Genomic DNA, 11,530 nt, shown 5'->3' on the forward strand with positions numbered 1-11,530 from the left:
ATATAGTTCTACTAAAGTTTTAATTCAAAGTTAATTTATTAGTACAGCTTTTTTTTTATTCCACATTCAAAGTAAATATATAACTTTAATTTACAATGATATTTAACATAAAAATATTTGTAATATTTATTTTCCAATACATTTTTAAGAAAATGTTTCTGTTAGTTTTCCCTATAGTTTACCATACAGAGACTTCGGAGATCTCCACATGGCAAAGTATAGGGACAAATAAAAAAGTTTATTCACCTCAAAAATACATCATGAAAGTATTTTACGGCAAACATTAATATAAATTAATTTCTTATATTTATTTTAAATGTAGAACAAAATTAAAAATTATACAGCACTATTCACATATGAAAACTTCAATGAATGCAAATTTATTAATAGAAAACTATTTTCCTTAAGTTTTTAAAAAAAATTCTTTTGGATTTTATTGTAGAAAAAAAGGTAATACAAAAGAAACATAATAACACGATGACTCAACTATACAGCACCATACGGATATAACAGACTACTCTTCCCACTCCTTCCCCCCAAACACACTCATGAGTATGCCAGTGTGCAAATCCAGGTAACAGTGTCACTAATCCCCACCCCGCTACCATAGACATGTGAGTTTGCACCCTCAACAACCCTTACATCGAATGAGGCTCCCAACAGTCTCTGCAAATCCTTATGTGTCACTCTAAGCTATTTTTCTGACGTTTTAACTAAAAAAAACGAATTTCCACCTGAAGAAATAAATGATGTTATATGCATTATTAATTATTACAAATGACGTAGACAATTTATTACAATTAATTTACTTATTTGTTATAGCATTTGTTACGTTTTAAATTCAAAGTAGGTTATTAAAATAGTTTAAATATGTTCTAGTTTTATATATTTTTAATGTTCATTTATATTTTTTACTATTTTAAATAATGTAATTTACCATTATTTCCAATGGGGATTTATTTTAAGTCCATACCTCATCATGCCACAACATCAACCAACCTGGGGGAGTGGATCTCTAGGACTTTAAGGCCCAAAATCCGTAGCCGCTGCCAGGAGGCAGATACTTGAGCGATTTATTGCACAGCGTGTTTCCTGCAGTACGGGGCACGCCAACAATGGACCAGGGAAAGAGGGCCACAAGGACTTCAAGGCCCATACTCCCTTGCTGCTGCCATGAGGCAGGGACGTGAGCACTTTATATCGCAATGCCGTTTCTGCACCAAGATTCGACCAAGGGGAAAGGGCCGTCACAGCTTCAAGGCCCAGACAGACTTCCCTCTTGCTGCCAGGAGGTAGGGAATTGAGCACTTTATAGCGCAATGCCATTTCCCACAGAGCAGGACACGACAATTGATCAGGTGGAGAAGAGGGCTGCCAGGACTTCAAAGTCCAGACGCCCTAGATGCTGCCAGGAAGCTTGACATGAGCGTGTCATAGGGCAACACCATTTCCCACAGCACGGGTGGGAGTGCCAAGACGGATCCATCTTCACCCATCATAGCCCAGAACAGGTTGATCTGGGCCACTCCTCTTGGCTCTTGATTTTGAGGCATCATCTGTCCCATTTGGTGACCCAGAATTAAAGGTACCATCTGCCATGGCTATGTACTCAAGCAACGTTAGTAATTTGTGTACTTTGCTGGGAAAATGTATTATCACTGTTCATACCAGGAATTTGGCCTGCTGACTGCCCCGTTCTAATTGGAAAACAACAGGGAACAAAAAACTCCCAAGCACTGAAACTTCTATTGACCCCAACAGTACCACTCTAGATTTTCTTTTTTGCCAAACCTCGTCAGGGTCATTACAAAGGAGATTGACCTGGCTGAAAGACAACTCTCCCTTGAGTCAAGAGAACAATTAATCACTAATGAAAACTGTAATAGATCAATCACCACCGCAATAAATGAGTCCCTGGAGGAGTACATTTGCTGTCTGAATCAATAAAACAACAGTGACTGTGGTCCCTCAGATAAAAGAGCAAAATGACTAAAAGCCTGGCTGGCCCAAAAAATTGGCTCTAGCAGCAACCCATTCCCTCCCGAGCCACATGGGAAGAGCCAGCATAATGTCTCCACTCAGTGATCGAATGCGCCAACCACTCCTGGGACATGATGGTGGGGAAATTGAAGGCAGTTGTTGAATCTTGCTTAGCCTGGGTGGTGATGAAGTTACATGGCTTAGAAATGGCAATTGAAATAAATCATTAACAAGCTGCCTTGTTTTAACTTGTTACCTAGCACCACCCTGAAGGCTGTCTGGTAATCAACTATCAACAGCGTGCCCCCAGTTCATATCCCAGGGAGGCGGCGAATATACCACAGAACCTACTTCATCACTCAAGTCTACCCCAGGAGGCCATTAACAACTTCAATGTCAAAAATCCAATCCAGGGAAGAGGTGGGGATGACAGCTCAACATGTAACGAGGGAAAACCCTGGTGGAACGTGCAACTAGCCAAGACCTGTGGGGCCAAGAGAATTCACACCTACGTCACTAATTTAACCTTCCCCAGAATGCTGCCCTTATGTGGCGGTCATTTCAAACGTTCCCCTTTTACTATCTACAATGGCAGAATGTGCAGCCCCACTAAAACATAAAGTGAGACACTGGTTAACTAAGAATAAATACTTCAACCTTATATACTATCGCAACCTAGGGGGGTAATTAGGATAGCAGGCATCCTATCGGGAAATGGGACCCATTGGGGCCATTAGGATGCACCCACCACAGTGGCGGGCGCATCCTGCATTCCTTTCATTGTGGTGGGTGGTGCACTTAGCACCGCCTGCCACAATGCCAGGAAGGCATGTTGTTCACTTCCATGCACAACATGGCAGGCACTGCGTGGTGCCTGCCATGCTGTGAATGGAAGTGCAGGGGGGTACCATAGGTACCCCCCATGTGCCCCTCCCACCCCCAGAGTCACTGGGGGCCAGCAACGGGCCCCCGCAAGCAATTACTGCATGCCTTTCCGTGGCACCAATGCCGCCACGGAAAGGCATGTTACCGCACCCATGATAATATGGCTGGCGGTGTCTGATAGACACCGCCACCATATTAAACTCCTTGTTTCCGTCCGCTGCAGTCCCCCCGCCATAGTAATATGGCGGGGGGAAATGGGTGGCGATCCGCCCGAGATCCTAATGGGCCCCCTAGTCTTTGTTAGACTAGTGAATTGGGTTGGTTCTAGAAAAAAAAAACCTAAGTGGCGATTGCTTGGTTACCTGTGACCACCAATTAATTTTGTATAACTTGTTCAATACAAATAGTAATTTACTTCTGTTGGGTTTCTTCTACAGACATCTTTCACCTAGGACAAATCCCTTGAGCCCCCAATAACGCAAAAACATGGTTTTATCGAATCTGTACACATCCCTGGCTCCCTGCCTGCCTACCTGAATGAAATAGACAGACTGAAAAATACAAAGGGGATTGCGCCAAAGGCAGACGCTAGAATGGTTTCAACTAGCTCCAATTTACCCCTCACCATGGTGCGAAATTCATGGATGCTTAAGGTCATACTAATTGCTCTCACTCATTTGGGAATTCAAGTCCTTAGGTTGTCCTCCCAAACACCTTTCACTTTTACCTGATTACATTTTATAACTCAGGTAACCAACAGAATAAGGATGGTGAACTCAATACCCTTTTCCATGCTGTAACCATCGTAGAGAACACATCCCTGTCTGTAAATAAGATTTTCATATTATTCTGGGGGAAGACTTTAACGTTAAAAATCAGAATCAGTGTCACCTTGTGGATACCCTTTCCTAATTCGGGATATGGTGTTAAACACTGAAACAGCCGATACCAGGGCGATTACGCTATAAACATATTTGGTAGATTCTGGTCTCCTGAACATGGTTGAAACTTTGGAGCCAAGTCCTGCCATCAGATCTTGGATCACATGCTAAAAAAGGATCTACATTGCATTGACAAAGGCTTATGGTTGAGAATGATGGTTACCCATTTCCCAACCATGTTAGCTTCCACAATTAGTGTCAATTTTGACCTCGTTAATGATGGCTTGCAGACTCCCAATCAACTGTCCACTCCTACGGAGGATGCCTTCTCCAAGCTTAATTACTTTCAAGTTCAGCCACAGTCATGTAGAGCGCTCAACCAGGTTGGTTCAATAAAGACTGTAGGTAGGTGAATCACAGGTTACATAGGTCTATGAATTGTGTCCCTAGGAACCAAGCTAGCATAGTAAGTGCCAGAACTGCCTATGAGATCACCATCAAGGGAAGGAAGGCTGTCATCAGGGATGAAACATGGGATAATCTGGTTTAAGCCTTAAAGATTGAGATACAAGAGTCTTCTGTAAAATTATGAATGGCAATAAAAAGAAGTGGCAACTCAGATGGTCTTGGTACCATATTAGTGCCGCTAGCTGGGTGGAGCCCTTCGAAAACATTGTTGCACAGGAGACCCCTTCCATATTCCAGTTTAATATTCCTTTCTCACTTGAAGAGGGTGTGGAAGCCTTTACTGCTAGCCCCTACCACAAGGCACTAGCCCGGAGGGGTCCCCATGGACATTTATAAAGACGCAGGTGTCCCCCAGTTTGTGTTTGCTTTGTTCGCCCTAAGTTGGCAGGGTATGCCCAGACTTTGGTACTGGATTCAAGCTAGCCTGGCTGATAAGAGTTGTTACCCCAAAACCGGTCCTGTGATACTTGTTTCCGCTTCAGGGAAGACTTGGCATATAGCTGGGTCCGAACTGGGGTGGCGAAGTGAGCTACAGAACAATGATGGATTCAACTCAGATCTGTGAATGAAACGCTTCAGAGCTCCACCCATCATCTCCTTGTGTTTGCTGTGTCCCAGTTCACAGTCTATAGGCCAGCCATTTGCGGCTATCGAGAAAGCTCAAAACTACAACAGGAAGAGAATTGCTTCTGTAGGTGACTGCGAGGACTCCCGCCATTGGACAGCGCATTTGCACACATTAGGAGCTCTGGCTTACCTATGTGAGTGTTTGAAAAGTTTCAGCACTTCGCCCTAAATTGGCATGGTATGCTTAGACATGCTGTTATTCCGAAACAAGTCCCAGGATGGCTCCACACCACTTCTGAGCAGGAACAACTTCACAGATCTGCTGGTAACTATGATGGGTTTCAAAGCAGCAGAAATATGGTGGATAATGTAAGATGCACTTAAAGGCACCTACCTGCTTATGTTCATGTCTGAACAAATCTGCAGAAGGTATAGGCAGATGTGTTGGTCATGACGGGAGGAGAAACCTTTCTAAGACTTCCTTCTGAAATGCCAGCTTGTGCTGGAGGTTAAGAGATTGACCGTGTCCGTCTACAACCGACAGCCTTGCTACGCCGCCACTGCACAGTGACGTAAGAATCCTCCCACAACCTGGACCGTGACGGCATCTAGGATTGTAAATGGACAGCTATGGTAAAGCTGAAGGAGGACCAGTCGGCCCCAGAAGGAATCCACCATCACCCTTTCAGCTTCTCCTTAGGAAGCGCCTCAGGATACCTATACTACCATGGGAAGCCCAAGCTATGCAACAGGTGCAGCAAACCAAGCCATACTGCCAAGGACTGCACAGCACAAGTATGCAAGAACTGCAAACAAGAAGGCCACACGTCAAAGACCTGCAAAGAGGAGACCCCATGCAACCTCTGTGGGGGTGTAGGCCACCTCTTTAAAGGCTGCCCAAAAAGAGCAAAATACTATGCCCAGGCGGCCAAACCACCCTGAAGAGACCGACAGGAGGAGGCTGGCGAGACCAGGCCTCCTGTCCCAGGCCCGCAGCAGGAGAAGGAAAGCCTAGGCCCCCCCCCCCGCGTCCTGCATTGGCCCGCATTTTCAATTTTCGTGACCGAGACGCCATTCTTCAAACAACCAGGGTGGCGCCGCCCATCCGTTTGCAGAATTCTGTGCTCTCATTCTTCCAGGATTATACGGCGGCGGTCTCGGCACGACGCAGAAGCTTCTTCGAAATCAAAAAGGCGCTGAGAGCCCATGAGCTCTCCTACTCTATGCTGTTCCCTGAGAGGCTCCGAGTACGGCGGAGGGAAAAACCTGGTTCTTTGACACACCGGAGGAGATGGCTGACTGGTTAAAGGGATGGCGAACAGCAGGAAAGCCGGGGAGGCCGCAGAGGGAACGCAGATGACGTGCACGAGAGGGAGACTCGGAAACTTCGGCGCAGGAGGGAGAGGCTGTGGAACACTCGCAAACAGAACCAGGAGAATGAACAATTGTCAGTGATGAGACCTCCGTTGGGAATACTGATACACGGTTGGCGATTTTCTACCCAGCTGTACATGCCGTCAGTGGCAACTTTACCTTGCTTTAATGACTGCAAAGAAAATGCTGATACATGCGGACTCTGGGACTTGGAGATTGAATGGTCATCCTCGGACTCCCACCCCAGCACATGCAAGTACAGTTTGGGGAACGGGGATTTGAGCACTCTGCTGAGTTGGGGTGGCGGGCAGTTATGGGTCCGCGTGGCAGATAGGCAGGGAGGGGGGTGGCGGGGAAGGGACTGTTTTTTAGTTTGTTGTATTTTTGTTATGTTTTTGGAATATTTGACGATGATTATGCAGTATTAGCAATAGCAGGGACACACTGGCGCTACACTGTGTCACAAATCACTGGGAGTGCGGGATCTACTAACCACTATAATTGGAGACGAAGTACAGCATGATACGAAGAGAGGGACCGCCACAATGATACCATCCCTTACGGTACTCACATGGAATGTGCGTGGTTTGGGTGACAAAATTAAGCAGGGTTTAGTGTTACAATACTTTAAAAAGGAAGGCCCGGCAGTAATATTGATGCAAGAGACACACCTGACGGGCACATCCACGAAAGCAATGGATAGGTGGGGCTATAGAATGATGGTACACTTCGAATTTATGTCCAATCTAGAGGGGTGAGCATCTTAGTTAAAAAAAAGTTTGCCCTAATACTAACAGAAGTTAAGGCTGATAATGCTGGGAGATTTACTGCAATACATGCGCAATGGGAGGGCAGACCCCTCAATATTGTGTCAGTTTACATCCCCCACCGCACTTCACGCAGTGGCCTTCCCTGATCTCAGTGCCTTTCTGTTGGGATTGCCGGCGGGAGACTTGCTTTTGTGTGGAGACTTCAACATGGTAGCAAGCGACTCCCTGGATAGATTTCCCCCACGAGTGGTTCCGACTGGTACCTCACGGCTTGGGAGCTTCATGGAAGCGCTGGGTTTGATAGATATATGGAGGAAATACCACCCCACAGAGCGCCAATACACCTATCACTCCACTGTTCATAATAGCCTCACGAGAATAGACTATTTTCTGGGTTCAGTGGGTAGCCTGCCACAAGTGGACATGGATGACATTAGACCAAGAGGCATTTCTGACCATTCCCCATTACTACTTACATATACCACTCACCTGCAACAGCGACGGCAAATTTACCCGATACGCGCTGGCTATCTGCACATCCGGAAGATCAGTAAGGGGCTTAAGAAGGAGGCAAAACATTATTTTCAAGAAAATGAAGGATCGGTTACTTCCCAACTGTCTTATGGGAGGCATGTAAAACGGTCATCAGGGAACACGCTCTGACATCCATCACGGCCCACAGGCGGGAGGGACAGAGGGAGTTGCAGGCTCTGGAGTCAGACCTGACTGCAGCAGACGTACAGCATAGTGAGGCCCCTACCCAGTACATTCTTTACACATTGCTCAGCAACGACATAAAGAGTATTTGACAGAACTGTCCAAGCAACGAATACTGAATACCGGACACAAAATATACGACAGTGGCGACAAAGTGGGGAAACTATTGGCGTGGTTGGATAAACTGGACAAGAGCGACCTATGGATAGTGCGGCTCGATACAGGAGGGGCTGGTCCCTCAACAGATCCTTGTGAGATAGTGTAGACACTGGCTTGAAATTTCCAGACCATATATGCCTCACGCTTCTAAATCTCCGTAGCTGAGGCGATGACTTACATACAGGACCTTGCTATGCCCAGGCTGTCCCTGGAAGAGGCACAGACGTTAGAGGCAGAACTTACTATAGAGGAGATACAGGTGGCCATTTGGGCACTGCAATCAGGCAAAGCGGGGGGCCAAATGGTGTACCGGTCGAATTATATAAAAAATTATCAGATACCGTTGTGCCCCATTTGCTAAATATGTTCAATGACAGTCTGCAGATGGGAGAACTCCCACCAGATCAGCGGACGGCCACCATCGTGGCTATCTTGAAACCCGGGAAACCGGCAGATGTCTGTCCTCCTATCGACCCATCTCCCTTATTAATGTAGAAGCTAAAATCCTCGTCAAAATACCGGCGTTCCGATTGACACCACATTTGACTAAACTTGTGCACCCGGACCAGTCCGGCTTTATGCCGGGAAGAATTACGGCACTAAGTCTCAGAAGGCTTCATGGGGTACTGGCGCCCTCGGTATACCTGCAGGAACCGGCAGTGGTACTGTCATTGGATGCGCATATGGCATTCGATATGGTGCACTGGCCCTTTATGTTTGCCAGATTGCGCCACTTGGGGTTTGGACCAAAGTTTTGTTCCTGGGTACAGTTGCTATAAACCAAGCCATTGGCGCATGTGGCTGCAAATGGCCACATCTCGGCTGACTTCCCATTAGAAAGAGGTGCGCGTCAGGGCTGCCCTTTATCACCCCTATTGTTCGTGCTGATACTTGAGCCACTGGTGGCATGGATAAGGTGGGAGCCAACGATAAGGGGTCTTAGATGGTCTGACACTTGGGAAGATCATATCTCCCTATGTGCTGACGACATTCTACTATATATGGCCTCTCCCGCACGCTCCATTAATACCCTTCTGGATATTTGTGCAGCTTACGGTCGGGCATCGGGTTATACCATTAACTGGTCTAAGTCCATCATGTATGTGCTACATGGTCCACCACCATGTTTGCCTGCTACTTGCCCGCTGCAGGTAGGGGAACACACGTTCCAATATTTAGGGATATATGTCACAACTGACCAAGGAGAGTTCTACAATAAAAATATACAGCCCCCACTTGATCGTCTCAAGAGAGACAGAGACATAACACACTGGGAAACACTGCCAATAACCCTGCTAGGGAAGGCAGCACTTTTTAAAATGATGGCCCCGCTTCGATTTTTATACATGCTAGAAAACACGCCATATACGGTGGCACTCACCTATTTCAGAATAATTGCGGCACAGGTGTCTAGATTGTTGTGGAGTAACAAACCGGCGCGCATTGCGCAGGTGAAGCTGGGGCGCAGCTGGTATGATGGAGGGATAGCGCTCCCCGATGTGCAACTCTACTATTGGGCAGCACAGTTGAAGGTCATCAATCAATGGATCGATCTACCGCGATCGGAACCGGCACTTCAAGCAGAAAGGGCGCAGATGGGCACGAGAGACATGTTGGCTCCCCTCTATGAAAGAAATATGGTGACAACAAGGTTTGGATTTGGACCGTTGCAACACACCCTTGGTCTGTGGCATACAGCACAGGCGAGACTAGGCTGGCGAGGAGTGATAACTCAACTCATGCCATTGTGGGACATGAAGCGACTGGGGAGGCTTAGACAAAGTAAAGGTTTTGACCATTGGGATACCATCGGGATATCGACTGTGGGTGAGATGTGGCGGAAAGGGGAGGTAATTCCCTTTGAGCAGTTAAGACAAACATACGGAATGGCCCCCTCGGAGCGTTTTAGATATATACAAATATGTCATGCCCTGATGACAGTCTTACCGGCAGGCTCAGAGGTCCCAGATGCGTCCCCCTTAGAGGATAGGCTATTAACGGACTACATGCCGAAGAAGGCGACTTCTCTCACCTATCGCAAACTTGTGAATAACTTGCCCGACCCACTGGGGCCCCTAAGAGGTATATGGGCTCAAGACATTGGCAAAATGGATGACACCGAATGGCAGGAAGCATTAGCGTTCCCAAGGAAGGTGGGTATACCCTCAAGACTCAGGTTGGTGCAATTGCGCATGTTACACCTCTCCTACTACACTAGGCGCACCTTAAATAAAATAGGAAAGGTGGAGCATCCCTATTGCCTGCGAGGCTGCGGAGAGGAAGGTACCTTTTACCATACTGTATGGGACTGTCCCAAAAGTAGCAGAATACTGGGCTAAAGTGCTACGAACCATCTCACAGGTACAGGGGGTCTCGCTGCTGCCTGAGCCTAAGCGCTGTTTATTAAACATATAGGAACCAAATGACCTCACACGCATCGGACAAGGCTGGGCTACGTCGGGCATGATGATAGCCAGAAGAAATATAGCACAAAGATGGGGTTGGGTGGAGGTGCCGACCTTAATGGTATGAAGTAAGGACATGGATGCATCCATGATTGCAGAGAGAACGATATACCGTGCTAGAGGTTGCCCGAAGAAATGTAATACAATGTGGGGGGCATGGAATACGTACAGAGGTGATCTCTATGATTCCTTGTCGAACTCGGATGACAGTGATTCAGAGGCGGAAGAGGTTTGAAGGCACAATGTTGAAGAAAGGGTGGGGGGTTTCGACTATTGTACGAAGGCTAATTTTGAACTTGGGGAGCAATGCAAATATGTCTGAATACGTTGTGAGATGCTATACTGCATGTTTTTGTTTTGGTTTTGTAAACTGTATGATTTACATGAAAATGAATAAAAAGTTTTCACAAAAAAAAGAAAAAGGAGGCATAGTCCCTCACAGGACAGTGCAAAAACAAGCAAGCGACTTGTGAGCAACCACAACCCCTACCATGTGCTCGAGGATTCGGAAGAGGAAGACCAGTCTAATAAAAACAGCCCGGATGCGCAACTTGAGCAAGAGTTGAAAGTGCTAATGGAGATGAGGGCGCTGGCAACCTCCATGGAAGCGTCCCCACCCCCATCACCTGCAAAAGTAGAAGAGGTAGAGGCCTCCATCGAGACACGAGCGCAAGCCTGCTCTTCCCCCCCGGAGGAGGTAGACCCCAAGCCCAGCCAACAGTGTGGACCAGCCATCGCGCAAAAGCAAGCAACAGCTGCCCAGCACCTGAGCCCCAACAGGAGGCTGAACACCCCAGTAAGTAGCCTTCTCATTGTATTTGGAACCAATTGCTCAGACCTGATAATTAGTCTATAAGTATTAAGTTAAACTTTTAAAAACAAATAAACGATGGCCATTTCATTATTTTACGTAAATGTCAGAAGTATTAGAGACAGGCGCAGATGTGCTAGTACTTGAGTTTTCGTGCAAGCCAGGAGTATAATGTTTACATGATTCAGGAATGCTCCATCCCCTTCACAACATCAGACACACACCTAGAACAGCAGTGGACCCTAGGGCCTTCCTTTTGGTGGGGAACAGCAGTAGGTCTGTAGGAGAGATTACCTTAGTCAACGGGAGGCGTTTCACAATGGACTCGGTCACCGAGGGTGAAAGGGCTCTTGTACCCAATGGTTTGTGGGCAGGAGGGTCAGTTAGACTTATTAATGTGTACGCCCCTTCTAACATAGGCAAGTGACAGGAGCGGTTTTAGCGCCTCAGGCC

General features: G+C 46.8%; 1 pseudogene; it reads left to right on the plus strand.

The window, feature by feature from the left end:
* The first annotated feature begins 5,411 nt into the window (after window positions 1–5,411).
* LOC147710638 (uncharacterized) lies at window positions 5,412–11,122 on the plus strand (annotated as a pseudogene).
* The last annotated feature ends 408 nt before the right edge of the window (window positions 11,123–11,530 follow it).

This window comes from Lissotriton vulgaris, chromosome 5, assembly GCF_964263255.1.
Source record: "Lissotriton vulgaris chromosome 5, aLisVul1.2, whole genome shotgun sequence".
NCBI classification, from domain to species: Eukaryota; Metazoa; Chordata; class Amphibia; order Caudata; family Salamandridae; genus Lissotriton; species Lissotriton vulgaris.